This window comes from Strix uralensis, chromosome 14 (assembly GCF_047716275.1).
Source record: "Strix uralensis isolate ZFMK-TIS-50842 chromosome 14, bStrUra1, whole genome shotgun sequence".
Lineage (NCBI taxonomy): Eukaryota > Metazoa > Chordata > Aves > Strigiformes > Strigidae > Strix > Strix uralensis.
The window spans coordinates 18,636,545-18,643,756 of record NC_133985.1 but is presented as its reverse complement, the minus strand read 5'-3'; the positions used below and the strand labels follow the sequence as shown (position 1 = coordinate 18,643,756).

At 44.9% G+C, this 7,212-nt stretch overlaps 1 protein-coding gene across 2 annotated transcripts in view; it reads right to left on the bottom strand.

The window, feature by feature from the left end:
* Positions 1-1,196: 1,196 nt before the first annotated feature.
* Positions 1,197-7,212, bottom strand: part of MAPK9 (mitogen-activated protein kinase 9) — a 79,342-nt gene continuing 73,326 nt past the window's right edge. Inside the window, exon 12 of one of the 2 annotated variants that reach the window (XM_074884069.1) lies at positions 1,197-1,231. The gene's annotated coding sequence lies outside the window, so the exon portion shown is untranslated. The remainder of the gene's footprint in view (positions 1,232-7,212) is intronic. The other variant, XM_074884062.1, reaches the window with a different exon arrangement.

Below are 7,212 nucleotides of genomic sequence, written 5' to 3'. Positions count from 1 at the left end.
CGATACATGCTGCCAAGTCTGCATTTCTAGCCACATCTATCCTGTGTCTGAATGGTCCCCATTGCAGAAATAGCTGAGAGGAGATGGGGAAGCAAATGACAGCAGCTGTACTTTAAAACTAAAACCATTTCAGATCCTCCAGGTCTTATTTCATGATGTTACTTTTCTGGCCTCTCTCAAAAAGCCTTGTGTAATGCAGTCAAGAGAAATGTGCCTGGCCAGCACAACTGGCTTTTTCTATGTCACCACACTTGAAACCCTTTTGACTGCACTATCAAAGTGTGGCTCGTGCCATTTCAACACCAATAGAATTATGTATTTAAATTATACTTTATCTTTAATTATCATTTGAAATATGTACAGTTACGTAGCCAATTTGCATTTGAAAATGATGAAGTGGAAGATTCACTGGAGAACAACAGCTGCCCAAACAAATGAAAAGCATTTTCTTCTTTTATTTACCCTGGAACAATAAGTGTGGATACAGCATCTGGTCCTCCATGAGGTCTTTGCTTCTCACCCAACTTTCAACTGGAATGACTGAGAGTCAACGGGATCTACTGACCTTCCTCAAGGTTTCCAGTGATGCCACCCAAAACAGAACTAAGCATCCTAGCTGGATGTCTTTCATGTTAATCCCTGATTCAGTACGTTTCCAAGATCATTATTGGGCTTTCATGTGCTGCCAAAAGATTGCGTTCCAGCAGTTCTCTCATTCCCTGTGTATATCCTTTGGAGCGTTCTACATTATAAATCATTTTAACATTCATTGTATATCACACTCCCCTTGTGTAATAACCAGGAACGTGGGAAAACATTTCTTCATATCTTCCCAAAAAGAGACTGTAAAGCTCTAAGATAAAGAAAGATGGAAGATGAAGTTACAGCTAAAGTCCTTTTGAGTCCTCAAAGTGAAGGCAGTGTATTTGGAGGGTGGTACCATGATCTTACCTCCTGCAGCATTCCTGTCAGGAACAGCAAGGTTTCTTTGGTTGCCTAACTTAAGGGCACCTGGATGACAGCTTCCCACGGCTGAGATATTTATTCTGTGTTAAAAGAAACAATGACATGCTAAGGCTTCAACATCTTACAAGAAAAGAGTATGTTGCAAATCTTCATCTGTTCACAGAATGGACAAATCCTCCACCAACAGCTCTGAACCTGCACCCTTGAGGCACTGGCTCCTGGCAAAAGACCCATGGGAGGTACAATCCCATCGTCTCCCGGGACACTGTGGAAAACAAACTGCCTGTTATTGTGGGTGAGAACAAAGTACGGGAGAGCAGCAGGCACCTTTGTCTTCTAATTAGCACTGATGGCTAAAGCTCTTTAGAGAAGGGACTTTCCCACTGTGTGTTTGCACAGAGGGAGCTGATCCGATGAGGGCAGCTGAATGCTGCGGTATAAATAATGAACTACACAATAAAGACTATGAGACTGGTTCAGTTGAGGGAGAAAAATAAACACGGCAAACAAAGAAATTCATCATGTTAGTTAGAAATCCCATTGTCAAGACCCAGCAGAGATTCTTACCAACTATCTCAAAGAGTCCAGATTGCAAACGCTATTCCGTAAGTATAAAAAAATACTTTGCACACCAAACTTCGTGGTGTCTAGCATCTGCCCAAAGGGCAGAATGAGCGCAGATTTCCTTTTCTAGCTGTAATCACAGTGTCTAACATAAGCCTGACCTTTTGAAGAACTGGCTTTGCATATTCTTTCCCAGTGGCAGTGAAGAGTTACTGCTTGATCTCTCCTCCAGCAAGAAAAAATTAACAAAATATTTACTTCGACAATGGCTGTATATTAGCCAACCAGGGAACCTTGAGATGCACAGGGAAAACGTTTGTGTAATAAACCATGATAAGGGCTGTGAATACTGCCAGTGCTGCAGAGCTCTGGGCTCAAAGCCACTCTCGTGCCTTTGTTCAGATGTTGCTATTGATCTAATCTGCAGCAAGATGATCACAGGAGACACTCCTTACATTATTTAGCTTGGATTTGGGGTCAGATGGGGTTGGTTTTTTGTTTTTCTTCTTTATTCTTCATTTCTGCTATTATTAATATAACACGTCATTAGTGAATTTCACCAGTAAATGGCTCTCATCTCTTATGACACATTATTAATCAAGAGTGATGAAGATGCTGCATTCCTCATACACTCAAGGAGTATATGTGACCAACCCCAAGTTTGCAAACTACCTGCACTGTAAATGCAGGGATTAGCCACAGCAGCACACAGGCAATGAAGGCACACAGGAACATTTTGTGGGGCAGGCAACAATGCAGGCAGGATCTCCTGATTTCTACATAGCTCTGAGCTGAGCAGGAGCCAGCAGGCCTACTTTATGCAGATGTATAGAGAATCCAGAGCCAGGGAGGATATGAGAGATGCCAGCTCTTCAAGAGATTGATATCTGACAGGGGAAAAAAAAAAAAAAAGCCACCCGGCCAAAAGGGATCTGACGTTATGATACCCTGCTTTGTGCAGAGATGTGATACTGGCCATCTGTTAGTCTGCTCATGGGTGCTTACCAGTCCTGAACTGGTGAGTCTCAGCATGCTGAACCCATTATTTGGGTCTGGCATTCCTGCCCCTGCTGCCCTCCAGTCCAATTTATTCAGTTTAGGCACTCTCAAGCAAGATTTTGATGACAGTTGCAATCATAACATTGTAGATGTAGGGAATAAAGAGGGCAACTCTCAATGGCCACTAGTTTTTGTTTATTTTTCCAAACAAGCATTTCTCACTGAAACTCATCCTGGAAGCAAGAAAACCTACAAGGAGATTTCCAGGAGCAAAGGATGAAGTTCAGGCTCTGAGGACGTTCCTTCTGGCCAGGTTACTGGGGCAGCCCGTGACCCCACTCCATGGAAAGGGCAGGCTTTGTTTTTGCATCTGCTCCCAGGTAAAAGGGGGAATTGAGGAAGAATAAGATGCACACCCGAGTTGCCACAGGTTAATGACTTAGCACACTTCACCTGTTGGCTATTTGGAAGAGTTCAATGTCATTAAGGGTGTACAGCATCTAGACACAGCGGTGAATACAAGCTGTATGGAGGGCACGCGGGGTACCCCACCTTCAGTGCTTTCATCTTTTGTGCTTATTTCCCCCTTTATCCAAACTAAGAGTTGCTCAGAATGAAAATACCTGTTTGCTCTTTGTCTGGGGAAGGCCCTAACGTATACCTGCACTGTCATATGACCTCCCCTGCACACACGTACATCCAGAATGTCAAACTCATCTCCCAAGGTTGTCAGAAATAGTTATCATTGTAGCCTGAGCTCCTGAAATTGCGAATGGTAATGATGAACCATCCAAACAGGAGATGTCATCCTGTCACCATGAATGACAGATGATTACAGCTCTTTCTAGATGCCTGTAATTAATGTTACTTTTTAACTTTGACATGAACATCCAGAAGCCCAGTAAGCGGGGAAATCCTTCTGGAAGCTTTGGCTTTCTTTTCCTGTTCCTGCTTCTTTACCCTACAGGTCTTTAAATAAATCACCAGCTGTTCCCCATAAAACATCCTAGAAGGGAAGCTGAAATTCAGAGCCCCAGATAAATACATGGATACCTGGCATAGCTAAGGCTGAAGCCAGGGGTTGGGCTCGCACTGTCCTTCCCTGTCAGTGTTCAAACATGAACAATGCAGGGAATGGTGCCTCAGAGTCATGTTATCTTGAAAATCGGGGTTGACTGCTACCAATCTTCTCTTTGCCCTATGCCTCCTAATATCCTCTGCTATTTCTATCTTTTATCACCTTTTTGCATCTATTTGTTAACATTTTTGCTCCCGACCTGTGGCAGAAGATTATGTTAGGGCAATACAATTTAATATGTGGTGGATGCGCTATGTCAGCAGTGGGCTCAGGTACCTGAAGAGCGTGGTTAGGAATAATAACTCCCTGCTGCATATCCTGTATCGCTGAACATCAATCAAAGAAGGATTAGATTTTCCTGGTAATAGATAAACAGCAAAATGAACAAGATCATCTAAGCTCTTCAAACAAAATCATGTATTTTTAGTCTATGGAAATTCAAACCAAGACTCAGCCAGAGAACAGGGAAAAGCAAAACAAAGATTATTGAAAGCTTATGTTTAAACAGTTTCAGCCCAAATATTTACTGATGACACAAAAAAGAAATGATTGTATGTTTTGCAATGAAGAGCTAGACCCTCTAATTGCATAGGAAGCCAGGCTTGGAGAATCAAAAGAGAAAATAAACATGCCCCCTGCAGAATTCACTGTAAAGCCTTTACAATTTATTTACATTCCCATTTCTCTTTAACCTACATTCCCCCTGACAGAGGGGCTGTTTTGGGTAATAATCCTTTTCATATGGGCCAAGTCTACAAAAAACTATTTGCAATTCATTTAAAATATGGATTTTGGAATCTACTGTAAATCCCTTTTGCTAAGATAAAAAAGCACAGAGAAGAAATAACATGCCGTTTAATCTTCGGGCTCATCAAGTCCTGGAAGATTATTTTGACAGTTAATTTGATGTATTTAACTGAGCTTCCAGTCTACTCTGCTTGAAGAAAGCCATCATTTATGACTTGCTGTTGTGTAGGAGCATCCCAGATAGCTGCAGTGCCTTTTGAAGAAATATTTACAAGGGGAAAGAGCATATATTAATGTCTCCTAGCTGTTCAAGCTCAGACCTTCCAAAATCCTCAGTGCATCCTGTGAGCCTTGTCCCTGCTTCATAACAACTGTTTCTCCCCCGGAGGGGTGGCAGCCCAGGATTGCTGCTAGATAGGTAGGAGGGAAAGCTAAAGGTCTCTGCAAAGTGCATCGGGGCTCCTCACAGCAGCCCACCCGTGCCCATAGCAATTCATAGTGTAGCAATGGCTTTATTCCTGTATGTCCTCAAAAAAAAAAAAAAAAAGGCTGATCTCCACATGGGGACTGCTGCAACCATTGGCACGTGATACACAGCCATGGGTGGTTGGTGCTGCAAGCCAAGAGGCACAGCATGCCGCTGCCCTGTGCTAAGGCACGGTCTGCCTGGGGCACAGTCTGCGTGAGGAGCGGCTTCTGCACATCCATTTCACCCCTTTTCTTCAAGTGCAACATTGCCATGTCAAGTGATGCTGCTCAACGACTGAGAAGAGGTCCCTCGCACTGTAGTGGTTTAACCATCCGTGTCCTTTCAGAAACAGGTAGAGGCTGTGGCCACAAAAAGTACAATTTTGCAGAATTTCTTGCTGAGGGTTTGCACATTTGGGTTTTGGGAGAAGAAAGGCAGCAACCCCCAAGCCCTGACAGCCCCAACCACAGGAGGAACGGCTCTGAGCTCAGGTGCAAGGAGGGGGAGGTTGGAGCAGCAGGGCTGGGGACATACCCTGGTCACTACATGTGCAGCTGGCATCAGCCTCCCCAGATAGTGTCTTCCTTCCCTGGGGGCAGCTTTTCTAAGGTGAAGCTCGTTGTGGTGCAAGCTGCCAGGACTCTCCTGGAGCCAACCATAGCTCCCAGGCACTGAGCACTCCTGCAGTAGCTCGCTGCAAGTCAGAAAACAAGGGAGGCTTTTGTGTTACAAATAAGAAGTAGGTCAGATCCCACAAATGCAAACAGACAGGGAGGAAGGCGCTCGCGGTTCTTTACACTTGTCTTTGGGAACGGCTTCCTAACAAGGACCAAAAGCCCTGGAAGGACTGCAGTGGTTAGCTGGTCCCTGCCAGGGTGATCGCAGCCGGACATCGCTTGCAACTGGCACAGTCTCCTTGTGCGTACAGGCTGCTCCAGAGCAGGAAGCCCACTGCCACACTTGTGTGAAACTCCAAATCGCATCAGACTGCAGAAACTGAGGTCAGACCCTTCCCTTGATTTAACAGAGCTCCCGGCTTGCAGGTGATGCTCTGTGGAGCAGGCCAATGAACAGTCCTCAGAGCAATACAAGCATTTCTGGGTATACAGAAACAAGCCAGGCTCAATTTGTGGCTCATTAGCATTTTTAAAATCCAGCTGATGATGTCTTGTTATCCCCTCTATCACCTTGTCTCAAGGCCTGAAGAAAGCAGGTGATTGCCCTGTGATTTAACATGGTTTGGGCTGTGCCTGGCACAGCTGTGGGGAGAGGACAGGATAGCACCAGCCCAGGCCAGTGACTGGAAGCCACCGTGTCCCCCTACTCCCTGTCTTACTGCAGGCTCAGCCTTGCTCATTTTGCCATTTATACCCCTTTAATGCCTGTTTTAGGCAAACTCATCCCATAGCCTCTAGGTGCTGGCAGTGGCTCCCATGTGAGCAAGGATCTGCATGACAGGAGGACAATATCAGCTGCCTCCCGCAGCTCTGCTCTTTGCAAACCAGCCTTCATCTTGTTTTTTCTCTTCACAAACAGAGTGAAGGGGATGCAGAGAACAGGGGGGACTCAGAGAAGTAGCCAGTAGCAGAACCAGGGTCATTCTTCTAAAGCCCAGCCAAATGCTCTATCCCCTGACTGCATTTTTGTCTATTTTTGGCCAGCAATCCAAGTTTTTGACTATGAGTGGTTTTGTCCTTCCCTTTCTAAATGTATGATTTAGAGGAAATAAACCAACAATTTTCCTAGACAAGGTTAAAACTGTAGCACCATTTAATTAAGCTGTTTTAAATATGCTCTGGTGTTTTACCAGCCCGTTGAAGACCTAGGAGCTGATAAATACTTGTCTGCAACCTCTTTCTATATTCTGAGCACACATTTTAATTACCACCCTCTATCCCATTTGCAGCCAGGCAGTTTACAAGCTCTCCGCCGCGGTGCAGATGAACAACAGTACTTTTTGCCCTCCAGATGATGCCAGGCATTCACATGGCAGCAGGCTGAATGAAGAAGGCTCCTGGAGAGAAATAATTGAGGGCACCAAACAATTTACAGGACAGCATCCCACGGCTTGTCTGTTCGTGACAAAATAAACCCATAAACGTGCCAGATCTTCCAACACAAGGAACTGGTTTGGTTGTATTGAGCTAGGATCATAAATAGAAGCCAAGTAACCGTGTGTTAATCAGGTCCCCAAAATTCTTCTGTCTCAAAACCTCGGGGCTAAATGGTTTTGCTGCCAGACTTTGCCTTCCTGTCCCCAAATCACAGCAAAGCTCGAAGCGCATTCGGCTGCAATTTGCAGAAACACCCGCAAACATGGAGGCCCCCAGGAACCTACTGCACCTGGGCATGTTTTCCCTTCAAACGCTGGAGTGTCAAACAGTTAAAG